The following is a 15,067-nucleotide window of genomic DNA, read 5'->3' on the forward strand; positions in this document are numbered from 1 at the left end:
GCCATGGGAACGTCCCCGGAGGAGCAAGGAAAACCAACCCCAAAGGTCATTCACGGAGCCACCCCGGCTGAGGAGCAAGAGCACCCATCAAACAGGAGAATCCCGTGCGACCCCAAAAGGCCCTGAGCGCTGCCCTGCTCCCTCCACCATCCCCCAAATTTTCCTTCAAACCAAACTTCCCCTCGCGTGGCAAGGCTGCAGTGTGTGTGTGCATGTGTTTTCAACCCAGTCTTTAAATGAGGTCTTCGCTGAGAATTTACAATTCCCCCATGGCCTCAATCTTGCAAAGATTGCTTTTTTAACACTGTTGGGCTTTAATTCTAATAAGCCTCCTCTTTATTACGGAACCAGGTCACATTGCCTTGACACTGCAAGAAAATCTTTCATCAGGAAGGAAAACAGAGAAGGGGAAAAAGAGATGAAGAAAGGGAGGGAGGAGGAAGAAAGGCGAGACAAACAAACAGAAGCTGTTCACTTCAGCTGGGGGACTTTCTGAACCAGCAGAACACGGCGGCGGCCCAGCCGCAGGGCTGCGAGGAGCGAGGTGCCTTCCCGCAGCGCCGCCCGCACGCCCCAGCTCCCGGAATTATTTCTGGTGCGGCTTCACCTCCCACGCACCCTCCCACCCTTCGCTGCTTAAAAATGCCGAGAGGAGCAGGAGGGGAAGCTTGACAAAACTTTGACAGACATAATGAGGACAAAGTTCAGTCCTGCCCTGGACAGATGGCTGTTATTACCAGCCTGGTGCACGGCTCCTAATTACCTGGCCCGCGCTGCGGGGACGGGAAGCGGCACAGCGGATCCGCGCGGCGGCTCCCAGCACCTGCGGGACCCAAGTGCCCCTGCCAGCGAAAATCAAAGCCCTTCCCCGGAGGGGGGAGGCAGTGGCACAGCTTCTCTCTCATCGGGAACAACTGCTCGGAGCTGCTGCAGGTCGATTTGCCCTTCTGGAGGCTCACCGCTCTCCGGCATCCCAGCCAGCACCCGGAGCCCCGGTCAGGCGGGGGGGGATTTGCTGCCTCTTCGGCTCCCCAACTTCTTGGCTTTGCCTAGCTCCAGACACGCTACCACGATACATCTCCTGTTGCTATCTTATGTCATGGCCATCGCCATGGAAACAGACTGATCTCATACCCCACCTCGGCTCCCACGCCTGCATCCTCGGCGGCCCCTGGCTCGGGAAGGGCAGAGCGCTCGTTTGGGGCGCGCTGAGCACCCTGCTCCCCGGCGGCGAGGCCCCAGCAGCCAAAGCACCGAGCACACTGCAACCCCTGGGTGCCGGTCCCACTGTCACCGACACCTGCCCCCTGCCCTGTCCCCATCTCACTTCTTGGCGTGGGGCAGCTGGGCACAGCTCGGTGCACAAAGCGCCGTCCCCAGCCAGCCACGCGGGGAGCACCCAGCCCACGCCAACAGCCAGCACCTCGCAGCCCCACGCGCCCTCCCGGGCCCCGCTCAGAGCAGCCCACCAGGGCCGGGTCTGCACTGCCCCGGGCAAGGAGCCGCAGCCCCAACCCCGGTGTTGGAGGTTGGAGCTGAGGTGTGGATGAGGCCATCGTGCCGCTGGGCGTGAAGACAGAGCTGCAGGGCGTGCAGAGCCACAGCCGCGCACGTCGCGTTGCTCCTCCGTGTTTCCAAAGACAGCAGCAAGGCAGCTCAGGCCAGAAACAAGACACGAGCGTCTCCTTCCCATGCTGATGGGGACCCAAATCCACCCCCCAAATTTTTCCTGCTGGGCCGTTTGTTGGGCAGGGGAAGGGCGATGCTTTATTAAGCCGAGCAGTCCAAGCACGGGAGATGAAAAGCCCCTTCCAGGCTCGGTAAAAATCAGGGCTCCCTGAATCACAGCCTCTCCCACACGAGAGCACAACCGGGATTCACAGCTGGGGGAGGCCAGGGCTGCTCCAAATGTAGATGTTTTAATTCTTAATGCTAGCAGCTGCACTTAAGGCGCGAGAGGCATGGAAGCCATGCACAGGAGTAACCATGGCAACTTCACGGAAGTTAAATAAAAACTTCTTTAAAAAAAGATAACGAGGTCCCTGAATCATGCTTTATCAGCTATGTTGCTATAAAGATCGGGATACAGCTAGCTCAGGATTCCTAATTACTTCTGCAATATACTGTAGATAGCTTTATTTAAAAAAATCTGGCTCTGCGTATAATTATTTAGGCCCCTCTCTATACCCAGATTTGCATATTCCATGAAGCACATTCTCACCCGGATCTGCCTGCGAGCGCCTTCCCATGCAGCGCCTGCCTACGCGCGGCGCTCGGGGCTTCTGCGGCGGAGCCCCGACCCCCTCCTCCCGCGGGGGGCACGGGGGAAGCCCCCGCGGCGCCGCAGCCCCCGGCCGCCCCGGCACGTCCCTGCCAGAGCCGCCGGCGCGCAGCGGGAGCGCCCCGTGCCCGGGGGCCGCAGCGCGGCTCTGAGCGACTGCAGCAGGCGCTGCACCCAAATGCAGATTACCTGGGCTGCCTGCAGAGCCCCCGGGCGCAGAGCGCTGCGTGCCAGCGGCAGCCACCACGCTGTGCCGAGCCCCCCGGCCGGGCAGACCCGGCGGAGCGGTGACACCCCAGCCCCGGGGGGTCACCTTGCCACGGCCCAGACGAGATCCATACGCAGCATTTGTCCCTAAATCAGGGAGCGAGCGCACGGCACGCATCAGCTCCCTGCACGCTACCAGCAGGCAGGAACTCCTGCCCTCTCCAGAAGTCAAGCTGCAAGCCGGGAGGGATCCCCTGCCCTTTTTTCCCCCCCCCTATAAAATGCTCTCAGACAACCCCAGCCACTACCGGGAGAGCAAACGGCCATCCCCAGCCTGCAGAGGGATGCTCGCTGGTACCCGTACCCTGACAGTGCCATGCCCCTCAGGCATCGGGAGACCTGAGTGGTGTTTGGGGAAGGTTCATTAAAACGTTCCACATCCGTCAGCCAGAAAACCCGCACGAGGCAGCTGGCGCAGGATCTGGCAGCAGCTGGGGTCCCTCAGCGCCACCCCCCAAACCCTGCAGGTGCCCACCCCAGGGCTCAGCGGGGCCCTGGCGCTGCCCCGCGCCTCTCCCCAGCCGCCAGCCACCGCGCTCGGCCCCGTGCAGAGGCACCAGAAGCCCCCAGGCCCCCTCGGGGAGGGCTCGGCCGATGGAAGTTGCAGCCCCCCCGGCTGCGCACGGTGCCTCCGGAGCCGCGGAAGGTGACTGATTTATTCCGACCATTGCTGCCTCTCGGAGGCATCGCTCCCTGCCAGCCGTGCAGCACTTTAATTGTCCATCAAGCGGAGCAGGGAAGAGCTGTAAATCTCCCCCCGCAGCTCCCAGAGCCGAGCACCGCAGCCCCCCCCATCCCCGGTGGCCTCATCCCCTGCCCACAGCGCTGGGGGCGGACAGTGCTACCCCCCCACCCCAAAAAAAAAAAAAAAAGCATTGCTGCATCTCACCGTGCTTCCGCCTGCACGCCGGGTACCCCCCCCCAGAATTAATTTTTCTTTCTCGGTGGTTAATTCACAGAGACATCACATTCAACAAAAGGATGCCAGTTCCTGCGTTACGGAGAAGGACGTTCTGCGTGTAGATTTAAATAGTTATTTCAATTCCTTATTTTCACAGCTTATGTTAAGGCTAAGGGAATTATATTTATTATTTACTATGTTTTTTAAACTCATTTAATTTAAGCTAGTTCTGAATAGAAATTAGAATTCAATTAAAATGTGGGGGAAAAAGTCAGCATTTTGAAGCAGATTATTAAGTAAAGCTACGTTAAACATGTTGGAAGCATAAATATCTAGGAACAAGTTCTATATTTAAAAGTAGATTTATTCAGCAAAGGAAGTATCATCTGCGGTTCAGGAATTTAAGAACTAGTTATCAAGGTCACAATTTTAGAAGCAGATCTGAAATTCTCGCATCTATGTTTTACCCAGAGCCTGATTAAGAGTTCAGAAATCTGAAAAACTCTTTTTCTCTGGCTCCCTGCACTAGAATTAATTGTTTATTGATCTGACAAGAGGAAAATATTCTCTCTCTGGCTGCAGGAGGAGGTGAACCTGTTGTCAAAAGTTGTTTTATCACTTCCATAAATTCTAGTTGTAATGACTTCCTCCGGTTCAATAATTTGAGTTTCTCTAAACACCAGCAGTGCGCATGACCTGCCCAAGTGTTCCTTGAAATTATTTTAACAGATTACAGTAAGTCAGGTCGTTACGCGGATCCCCAGTTTCAAGAAACCCGGAATTTCCAAAGAAAGCCTTGGCCCTTCCCAACTTCAGCAAGCCCGCTCCTCCAGCTGCGCCCTCTCCCCCCGCAGCCGGCCGAGGGCAGGCTGGCCCCGCGCCCCCCGAGCCATGGGGGGGGGTCCCACAGCACCAGGCACACCGGTGACGAGGACGAGGGGCACAGGCAGGGCTCAGCACCGGCCCCAGGAGCTGCTGCCGCCCTCCTGTGCCTCCACCTCCACCCTCCCCGGGGGGCTCAGCAGCATCCCCCCGGCTGCCACCCGACGTGGGGGTGCCGGGCGATCCCCACACCCCCTCCCACCCACTCCCGGTGCCAGCCTCTGCCCAGGAAGCTCGTGTGATCAGCTGCAGCTTCCAAGCCCCAACCACCTAACGGGAAGCAAGCAGCAGCAGCTCCAAGTGCCCCTCGCCGCCAGCCAGGAGCCGCCGGGCTGCTCGGGCCCTCCGCGGGGAGCCTGTCCTCGCTGCGGGACACAGCCCAGGAACGCGCTTCCCAGCCAGCAGCACGGCTTTGTACCCCGGCTATAAATAAAATAAAAGGTCTCCTGCCCGCAGCGGTCAGAGGAACGTGGAGAGAGCCACCGAGGGAGAGCGCAGCTTGAAAGGGAGCTGGCGCCGGCGAAGCTGGTGGCACGAGGGGCTCGGCAGTGGACAACGGGCAGAGGAGCTCAAAAGCGTGCAAGCACGGCTGGGGCCCCATTGAGGACCGAGGGACACGGGCAGGAGGTATGAGAGAGGAGCTGGGGCTCGAGCACGCCGCCGGCACAGGGACAGGGGCTGCTGCGCGCCCGCGCTGGAGAACAAAACATGAAAAGGGATCCCGCGCTCGTGCGCTCATTTCTACCCATTAGAAATTCAATCTTGTCGAGTCTGGAAGACACAATGATGCCTGGAGCATCACAGAGTGCGAACTGAGCAAAGGAGAGAGCTAGTTTTAGATTGCTTTATTAAAAATAAAGTTTCAAAAAAAAAAATTTAATCTCAATAACTAATGAAATAACAGAGAAGAAAGATGTGCTTCCTCGTCTGGTATCTCAGCCTGTCAATTAATTTGCAAGAACGCACATCCCGAAATACCTCAAACGACTCCAGCAGAAAGCACTGGAACAGCGCTGGCAACAAACAGCCCTGCTGCTACGAGGGGCTCAGGAGGCAAAGCAGCTGCTACTGCAGCCCCGCGCAGCCCGGCCCGGCACGGAGGAGCGCCCCGGGGGGAGAAGCGATGGAGCAGATGCTGCAGGCCCGAGCTGAGCACCAGCGGAGGGGCAGGAGAAGGGGCTGGGAGGGGAGGGTGGGTCACCACGACCTCGGAGCCAAGACGTGGGAGGCCTGTCAGCCCACACGCTTAAAGATTTGTCTCCTTTACACCGCATTGCATTCATCGGCAATAAGCAAAAGGCGTTCAAACCCATTTACAAGCAAATGCTCTGCAGGTCACCTTTAAAACCCAGCTGAGGCACTGACTCACTCCGTAACCTCAGGAAAGGCACCTGAACCTCTCATGTTTGCTTATTCTGGATGGAAAAAGGGGCGATGTTACCAGCAGAGCCCCCCGGCAGGGCTGCGGCACGACCGAGCTGGCTCCTGCCCTGTTACCAGCCTGCCCAGCCCCAAGCTGCTCTCGGCTTTTGGGAAGAACTTGGAGACGCTCAAGCAGACAGCGCAAGAGAAGAAAGCTGGGTTTGGCTCAGCACACCTCGGCGAGGCACGAGGAGCTTGACTGCCAGCAGCACACGACTTGGCTGTGCGCGTCCACACGGCACCGCGCCGGCACCACCTCCTGTTAAACCGCTCCCTGCTGAGCCTCACCGCCAGCTCCCCTTCCTCTGCCACGGAGGTTCCATGGAGAGGTTGGTTCCATGGAGCAAGCCATTCATAAGAACTAATTATTCAGCGTGCTCTCACCCCGTAACACCATAAATTAAAAGAGAACTCAAATAAATTAAGGAACTTCCCTCATGCCTTTTATTATCTCAATAACCTTCAGAGGCATTTATCTACCGTCAGCTGATCCATTTGAAAAATTGTGACGACAAACTAATTTAGTAAATGCACACACTTAAAAACCTTTATTTATATACTGAATAAGCAAATGCAACCCATGCTAGAAGAGTTGCTTGAGATGCGAGCCTGTAACGGGGACACCCGCTCCCCCCAGGTGCCCAAGCCCAGCGCTCCCCCCTGGCCGGGGAGATCCGGGGCATCCCCCTAAGGCTTCGTGGCAAACGAGCTGAACTGCTGCACACAGAAACTACGCCCCGGATGGGAGAGGAGCAGCTTGCCTTGCAGGAGGAGGAGGCAAAGCATTAGCAATCAGCAGCAGTAGCACGGAAAGACAGGCTCCAACACCAGCAAACGCACCGCGCAGGCTGCCCGACCATCCCACCGCCGGGATGTGAACGCAGTAATTAAGGACGACATGTTCTAGTGATGGGAGATGGAGAAATAAGTGCAACTGGGAGAGAAGCCCTTTATTCTGAAACAGAAAGGGAAGAAATCCATACCTTGATAAAAAGGTACTGTGTAAGTGGGAAACACGCCGAGCTCACACGACTGGAAAGGTTTGGGAAAGGAGAGCTGGAGGAGCTGCTTTTTCAGAGGAAAAACATGGAGCAAGCGTCAGCAAACCTAGAGACATGACCTAAAACCTCCCAGGCTGCCAGGGCCCCTCCTGCCATCACGAGAAGCAGGAAAGGAACGGACAGGCACCGCAGCAGCCCTGCGGCAAGGCACAGGGTACCCCATGGGGGGATGCCAGCCTCGCGTTTCCAACAGCCCTGCCTCGCACCGACCGGGCTCCAGGAGGAGACGGCTGCCCGAGATGCCTCCTTCAGCACCTCCAGCTCTGGGAAGTCTGTCCCTGGCTGCTTCCCAAACTGCCACAAATGAGCAAGAGCCATGGCTGTGGGGTGCTGCCCTGCCCCAGCACCCTCTGCGCCCCTCGAGGATCTGGTGCGGTTCAGATCTCAGCCACAGCACCAGCCAGCAGGGCCCGTGCCTGGGCCCCCTTAATTGGTGCCCCAAAACTACCAGCTCAGCTCACTACACAGAATTTGTGACCCTCTGAGCCATGTGAGAGAATCCTAAAGCCATGCCCCAAAAGCGATAGCTGTAACCCTGGCAAGAGTTTACCGAATGCTGCAGCAAAGCATTTACGTGCCCTTGTGCCAAGGCTTTCTGTGGTGCTGAACAATCCTACAGATCACTTCAAAGGAGGAAAAAAAAAAAAACCTCTCATGTATTTTCTCTGGAATAACAAACAGAGCCTCTTCACGGCTCCCCAGAGCCAAGAACAAGTTCCCAACGACTGGCCAGATTTGGGCAGCCCTGCCAGCCCCAACCCGCTGCAATCATCCCTCTACAAAAAATTATAAACTCCAAGCACTTTCTCCATCTATTATACAGAAAAATAGCCTTCATTTCTCGCTTTGTGTGGCTTTATCACGCCCCAACCATTTTAGCCTGAAGCCAGGAAGCTCTTTGGGGAACGGACTGTCTTAATCTGCATTTGCACAGCACCCAACAGAACAAGGCCTCCAGCCTGACTGCAGCCTTCGGGTACTGTTGTAATACAAATAAAACAGCAGCAGCAGAATACACCTCTGAAAGGCTGCAAGATGAACCACAAGCCTCCGGACATCCTGGAGAATGCCAGGCAGAACGAGCAGGGAGCAGGAGCGAGGCATTCCCCTGCCGCAGCCCCCCGAAGCAGCATGGTGCAGCCGCCCCCGGCAGTGCCGGCCATGCCCCGAGCCCCGCGAGGAGCCCAGGGGCAGGCTGGCACCGGGACAGGAAAGCACGCAGCAGGGAACACCCCTGCTCGGGGCCAGGTTTCCGTGGAGGCAGCGAGCAAGTTCCAAACCCTCACAAAAAGCAACCCGAAAACAGTCGGTGCTGTTAATGTCACGCTTACTGGAGTGAGAAGCTGAGAAATCCCCGCATCCCTGCTCGCCCCCCTCGCCAACCCCGCCTGCGCGCACCGACGCTAACGAAGCCTCTCCAGGCCCCCGGGCAGGAGCTGCGCCGGCTCTGGGTGCTGTGGGGAGAGGGGCAGGGTCCGTCCATGCCCCCCGCAGGCCTGCCCAGCACCTCGGCACCACGGCGGCTCCCGGACCCCATGCCATGCTTGTTTACTTCAAACGTCTGTGTTGAAACACTTGGACGCGGTGCTGCACGCCGTACAGCTTCCTGGCATGCACACCGATGGAGGATCGTCAGCATATGGGCGGCTGAACAACGGCGCTGTGCATTTACACACGCAACACAAATAAACCAGGTGACTCTGGAAGGCCTCGGCTCCCTCCCCATGCAGGGAGCCCTCGGCACGCCAGCACAGCCTCGCAGCGACATTCCTGGAGACAGGCACCCGCTTCAGGAGAGGAAAAACCCAGAGAGAGCTGCCCAAGCTGAGCTCCTTGCCTCGCTGTGCTCCTTCCCGGCGGGGCCGAGCTCTGCCCCTGCAGCTTCGCCCACCCGTGGAGGCTGCTGGCCCCCGCGGGAGCCTCTCCTCCTCCTCCTCCTCCTCCTCACCCCACCGATCCAGGCTCCACCTCGCCCAACTTTTTCTTACAATTTACCTTCACCTGGAGGGTGTGATTTTAATTAGCGTAACGTTCCCGTTAACAGCGGCAGCTAATTAAGACATCCGCTGAGAACCCGCACCGCAAACTTAACGAGAAGTTGTGCCAGGATTCTTCTGCGGGCAAGCGGGAGGCTGCAGCCGCCAACTTCAGGGGCCGCCGCCGTTACCGCCGCGCCGAGCAGCTCGCGGCCCCGAGCGCCGGCAGCTTTGGGAAGGCGCCGCACCCCCGAGGGGAAACCTCCCCCCGGCGGCCCCGGGCACGGCGATGCCGCGTCCCCCCCCCCGGCCCCGCGGGGCTCCCCCCGGCCCCGGCCCCGACCCGCCTTCCCCCGGCCGGGGCGGCCCCGGGGACACCCCGGCGGAGCTCCCCCGCCGCCCCCGGCACAGGACCGGGGCGAGCCGCCCCCCCTCTCCGCCTCCCCCCCCCTCCGGTGACTCACTCTCAGAGGTCCCCGCCGCGGCGGCGGAGGCGCAGGGCAGCCGCGGGTCCCCGCCCGCCGAGCGGCATCTCCCGAGCAGCGGCGACCGGGGCGGCCCGGCGGCGGGAGGCGGCGGGAGGCGGCGGGAGGCGGCGCGGCACCGCCTGGGCTGGCACCGCCTGGGCTCGCCTCGCCGGGCAGCCTCGCACGCGGCTGCGCCCGCGCCGCCGCCCCCGGAGCCGCCGAGCGAGAGAACGAGCGATGCAACGAGCGCGCCCGCCCCCGGCCGCCGCCACCGAGAGCCGCGGGCGGGGGCACGTGCGGCCGCGCCGCCCCCCGGTTCCCCCCGGCCCCCGCCTCCTCCTCCTCCTCCTCCCCGCCCCAAGCCCCCGCTACCGCCCCCGGCCCGGAGCTGCCCCCGATACCGCCCCCCCCCTCCGCGCCCAGCCCCGGCACCGGGGGGCGCGCCCGAGCCCCCCCCCCCCCCCCGTGGAGCCGCGTTCCCACCTCCTCCTCCTCCTCCTCCTCCTCCCCCCCCGCCCGGCCGGTGCGCCCCGGGCGCGCTCCCGCCGCAGCCCGGCGCGTTCCCGCGGCGCGAGGCACCTCCTGGCGGGGCGCGAGGCGCGCTCCCGGCTCGGGGGGGGGAACCGCGGGCTGCTGCGGGCCGGTCCTGTCCCCCGGGGGGGGCGGGGGGGGCTCGCTGCTGCGTGCGGGTGGGCGAGGGGCTGCCCCCGGGGGCTCCCCGGCGGCACCGGCCGCGGGCAGCACAGTGAGGGGTGACCCCCCCCGGCAGCACAGCGGGGAGCGAGCCCCCCCCGGCTCCGTGCAGCACCCATTTCTACCCCCGCACCCAACGCCCCGGGGCTGGGCACCCAGGCCCACCGCAGCCGCCGGGCAGGGCGGCAGCAAGGAGCGAGGTTTTGGTTCCTCGCTGCAAACCAGGGAGGTGCGCGGAGCCCACGGGGTGCAGGTTTGCAACGCAGCCGGGGTTCACGACAGCTCGCTGCGTGCCTCAGCCCCTTACCCTTCCTCCTCTTCAACTCTAACGCAAGGACCTCTGGGCGCTGATCTTGGCGTTCCCTCGGCAGCTGGAGGCGATCGTCCTTCCCCGAGCTTTTCGCAGGAGCAGACCCCCGGCTCTCCCGGGCCTCCCATCCTCTGCTGTTTGCCTCCTCTCTCAGGAAGCCGGCCGAGCGCCGGTGCAGACCCGCAGCGCAATATTTTGCAAGCCACGGGCTGCTAGAGGCCCTGTTGTTCTGCCCTTTCTCCTCTGGCTCACCAGCGGCTGTGCAATCTCACTAAAATAGTAATGAGCGCCATCTGTTTGAGCAGCACAGCTCCATTTAATCAGGTGTGGCCGGAGGGTCGTGTCCCTTCTCCCAAACCTGGGAGAGGTTACACAACGCAGATGCAGCACTCGGGTCCTCACAGACCTGCCAGAGTCACCGTAAGCACCTCAGAGCTTTTTCTGGCTCGAGTGATCCGTTTGTGGTTTCCAGCCGTTAAGGTTGTGGCAAAGCTTCCCAAGTTACATCGCCTGGGAAACATCTGGAACACCCGCAGCCTGCTGAAGGCAGTGACTTCCTCTGAACTCAGCACAGGCTCTGTCCCGAGGTATTATTCCTGTCCTGCGGAGTCCACGTGTGGCGCTCCGAGAACAGGCACCGCTCCCCCCCTTCCCCTCCTGACCCGTTTTTTCCTGCCTCCAAACGCTTTGAGGAACCCTCTAGAGAAAATCATCGGGGTTACACAGAGCAGTAACGCGAGTGCGGACGATGAAATGCACCAAACGCACCTCATCCCTCCAAACATCCATTCTGTACGACAAACGTGTATATTTTTAGCCCTCGGGGATGCAGCAGCAGCCCAAAGCCCTGTCAGGGAGGCAGCAGCCTTGTTCTCACGCCCTGCCAAACAATGGGAGCGCTCAGCCAGGATGGCTCCTTGGTATGCCCCGCTGTGCTATTTTCTCACGGTTCATTGAGGCCGAAGATGCTTTAGGCAGCAGATTTGGAGAACGGGGAAGCGGGAACGCGGGAGAGAGCAGCTCTGCAAAATTTCTCCGCATTCGAGCCCCCCGAGCTGGGTCCCTGCCGACATCTGTTCCTGGAAGCGCAGGCTGGTGCCGCTCGGGAGGCGCGCGTGCAGCGGGGCGATGCTGCGGGATTGCTAAGCAACCCCACGCTGCCAGCAGCAAGGGGCCGGGGAGCAGCACGCAGCCAGGGCTTGCACCCGCTCCCCGGCCGCCCCGGCAGGGAAAAGCAGGCAGCACAAGCAGAGCCCACCGAGGAGCCTCGCTGCGGGGCCAGGGGCAGCGCCGGGGCCTGGCCAGGGAGAGGAGGAGGAGGAGGAGGAGCGGCGAGGGGACGGGAATGGAGAATGCGCGAGAGCGGCAGTTGAGGGAAGAGAAGCAGTTAGGAAAACACAAGTCAACAAAACCCTGCCTTTTGGCAAGGTTGTTATGTGAACCAGAAGGAACAAGTATTAATCTGGAAAAAATATTTGTTTCTCTTCGCTTTTTTTTCACAGCCTATTTGCCATTTAGAGCCTCAGTTTGGAGGAAGGCAGAGTTGTTAAATCGCTGCTGCTTTTTTAGCCGTAACGATGAGGTTTTCCTTTTCATAGCTGTGGCTTGGGAAGAGACCTGTTGCGGCTCTGCCTTGGGGTTTTCTTGCACGCAGATGCTATGAGCAGGGGCCACAGCAGAACCGCGCCATGCGGGGACTCTCCTCGTCCCCAGCGCTGAACGCCTCGTCCCTGTTTTTCCCTCTGCAGAACCCAAACAAGGAGAGTGCCAAACAGCCAGTTCCAGGTCTGCAGAAATCATCTCTGCGATGCAACAGACGGTGCTCGGCCTGAGGAGAGCAGAGCAGAAGGGTGCAGCAGCGCCCCCGGGTCACCCTCAGAGGCTCGTGGGGACCCTCGACCTGCAGGTGCCCAGCCAAGGCTCACCCCCCCCCCCCTCAAGGCTTTGCTCGCCCTCCCAGACCTTTGCTCACCTGGTGCCGAGTACCCAAAGAGGCACTGCCTGAGCAGGTGACACTCGGCGCTCGTTTGGCTCCGAGGTGGCACAGCTGAGCCCAGCCCTGCGCAGGGGTGAGCGCACCGAGCCCTGCCTCGGACCAAAAGCCCTGGGGCACCTTGCTTCGGGAGCCTCCCCAGAGGTCTGCACAACACTGGGTGCCCGCACAGCCCCGGGCCACAGCACGGATGGGGCGATGACAAGGCAGGACTCTTTTGTTTTTGGCAAGTGTCAGAAGCCCTGACCCAACAAACCCAAAGCAGAACGTGTAACACCCGACCAGAAAGTGAACGCGCGCCTGGTCCTGAATGAGCTCAGCCTACAAAGCACTCTCCAGCACCGGAGAGTCGAGAGGAGATAGCCATGATAATGTGCTTTGAAATAATGCTTTTTTAAATACAATTTATGATAGATTTCATAGCTAAGTTATGCAACATAATGAGCAAATCTAAAATGTAATTGTCACTGCGCATTAACAGCAAAATCCTGAACCTCTATTATACTAACAAACTTATTAAATCAGTGAACATTGCATTGCATCAGTCAATTACTAAACCAATGCTCAGATCACTGGAACAATCTGATATCCATTAGACAGGCAGAAGGAGGGGAGCACGCAACTGGAGCTGCCCACAGGGTGACACGTTTTAAAACGTTGAAGGTATTTACGTTTTTGATGCAGTGCTGCACCTGGGGGATGTTTTGCAGCCACTTCCCCTGTTCCCAACACATGCCCAGAGTGCCGCTGTGCTGCACATGGACTCGATAGGAAAAGGGCCGGGATCCAGCCTCACCAAGCTGCCTTCTCCGAGGAGCCTGAAGTTTGCCAGGGAGCCTGCAGGCCTGGGCCCCCTGGGGCAGACACAGATCTGAGATCATCCCTGGCTCCAGGGCGGGCTGGCGGACACCCGCCGGGGCCACACGTTTTCAGCCAAGGGCATTTGCTCCAACAGCGGGACAGAGCACGTGAAGGCTGGCACGGACTCGGCCGTGTACCCCCAGGGGCCCAGCGCCCTTCCGCCGCTGAAACCCGGTCCTCAGCGGCGCTCCCTCCTCTCGAGGCCGTTAAGCACGGGATAAGCCGATCTTGGAAAGGCATCCACGCAGACATCTAAAGCAAAGTGTGCTTTGCACCTTGGTGTAGTGATTTGACACAGCACTAATTATGCAAATTAATCATTGGTAAATCAGGTACGTGTTTACTTATTTATTTTGCGTTTTGCACAGCAACCAGGCAGGAGGAGTGTTGTGAAAGAAAAGCTGCTCTATTTATTCTGATAAGAAATGTTTGGTAACATGTTGCATGATCCAACCTCCCCACGTTCTTTTTCAGATTAAATTCTAAATTGATTTGCTGGTATCATACCGTTCATAGCTCTCAATATGTCATCGCAGCTAATGAACCATGCCAGGGACACATTTATAACCCTCTATTAGCCTCTTCCATCAGGAAGGGATTTTTTTCCCCCTCCTTGCTCTGAGGTTCTGAAAGTTAAAAAACAAAATAAATCAAAAACCGACCAAACAAGCCACCAGCACCAAAAGCAGCAGCAGACGTTACTGGAACTCAGACGCCCGTGTGACTGCCACCACTCCCACCTTGCGATGTGGCGCTGACGTGTGCCGCAGAGCAACCCGGGGTAAGTCACCCACACCCCACCAATTCCCTACACCCATCCCAGCAGAGCTCAGGCTGCTTTCTGAGCACCTTTTACAAACTTCCTCAAGCAGCAGCCGGGAGCCAAGCCTCGGTGTGCTGAAGGCAGAGAAGGAAGGCAGCTGCCGAGCCCGTCCTGGGGCGAGTCCCTGCCGCCAGCACTGGGGCCCCTGCTCTGGAGGCACCCCTGGTGTGGCACCGGTGACGTGGCCGTGCCGTGCAGAGCCCGCTCTGTGCCCCCACCCCTGCTGCAGCGGCTCCATGCACAGCCTGCATCTCCCGAGCCGGGTCTGCTCCTTGGCACCAGGCACGGCAGCCCCACGGACCCACCAGCGTTTTGCCGCCTCAAAGCGAGCACTTCTGCACTTGGTTTCTCTGCCTGTGCTTTCCCAAGTGAGGTTTGGGACACAGCTCCCGCGGTTCGGATGCAGCTCATCTCCAGCGGTGAATGGCTGGGAGATGGCGGTGGGAAGAGAAACGCAGCGGCGGTCGAGGGGCCGCCCTCACCTCGTGGCGATTGCTGCGTGCACTGCAGGAAGACAGCGCTTAAAACATGAGCCGAGTTCCCCTTCCTTCCAAATGCAGCGCTTCAGGAACGGAGAGACAACTCTATCGGGGGAACAAGAGCTAATTAAATTTACTGGGATCATTGAAGAGGAAATTATTTAATATTCTGCATGGAATTTAATATCTGAAAGCATGAAGGGCCTTGTTCCATCAGAGATCGGTTCCTTCCCCACGCCCGAGTTCACATGGCACACCCAGCCCTGCCGCAGGCCGGGGGCAGCACAGCGGTGCCGGCCGGCCACGAGAACCTGGGCTGGGGAGCAGCACCCACGGGCCGCTGCTGCGAGAGCACCCTCCGTGCTCCCAGGGCACCCTCCACGCTCCCGACTGCTGCCACGCTGGGCACACGTGGGACACGGGGCTGCCTTGTCTCAGGTGAGCACCCGCATCCACACGGGGCCATCAGCACTGACCTTAAATACCATCATCCAGCCCCATTCTGACAGCCAAAATGTTGCAGCAGCTTAATCCCCCCCCCCCCCCCCCATTTTGCTGCTCAGCCCAAGTTGACGCCCGGGCAGGGTGCACCAGGTTCTGGGACCAGGAGGACAGGGAGCGAACGCTGTCCCCGGCCGTGCACCTCTGTGC

The 15,067-nt window shown here is 59.6% G+C and overlaps 1 protein-coding gene across 12 annotated transcripts in view; it reads right to left on the bottom strand.

Moving 5' to 3' along the window:
* RBFOX3 (RNA binding fox-1 homolog 3) overlaps positions 1-15,067 on the bottom strand; it is a 176,006-nt gene that overhangs the window by 129,313 nt on the left and 31,626 nt on the right. For 4 of the 12 annotated variants that reach the window (XM_080560955.1, XM_080560968.1, XM_080560954.1 and 1 more), the window contains exon 1: positions 9,255-9,463. The exons of 3 other annotated variants lie outside the window; for them this stretch is intronic. The gene's annotated coding sequence lies outside the window, so the exon portion shown is untranslated. Of the gene's footprint in view, positions 1-9,254; positions 9,470-10,257; positions 14,522-15,067 lie in introns of those variants that run through there. 5 more of the 12 variants (XM_080560960.1, XM_080560958.1, XM_080560953.1 and 2 more) reach the window with 4 other exon arrangements.

This window comes from Anser brachyrhynchus (genome assembly GCF_964034855.1).
Source record: "Anser brachyrhynchus genome assembly, chromosome: 18".
Taxonomy (NCBI): domain Eukaryota; kingdom Metazoa; phylum Chordata; class Aves; order Anseriformes; family Anatidae; genus Anser; species Anser brachyrhynchus.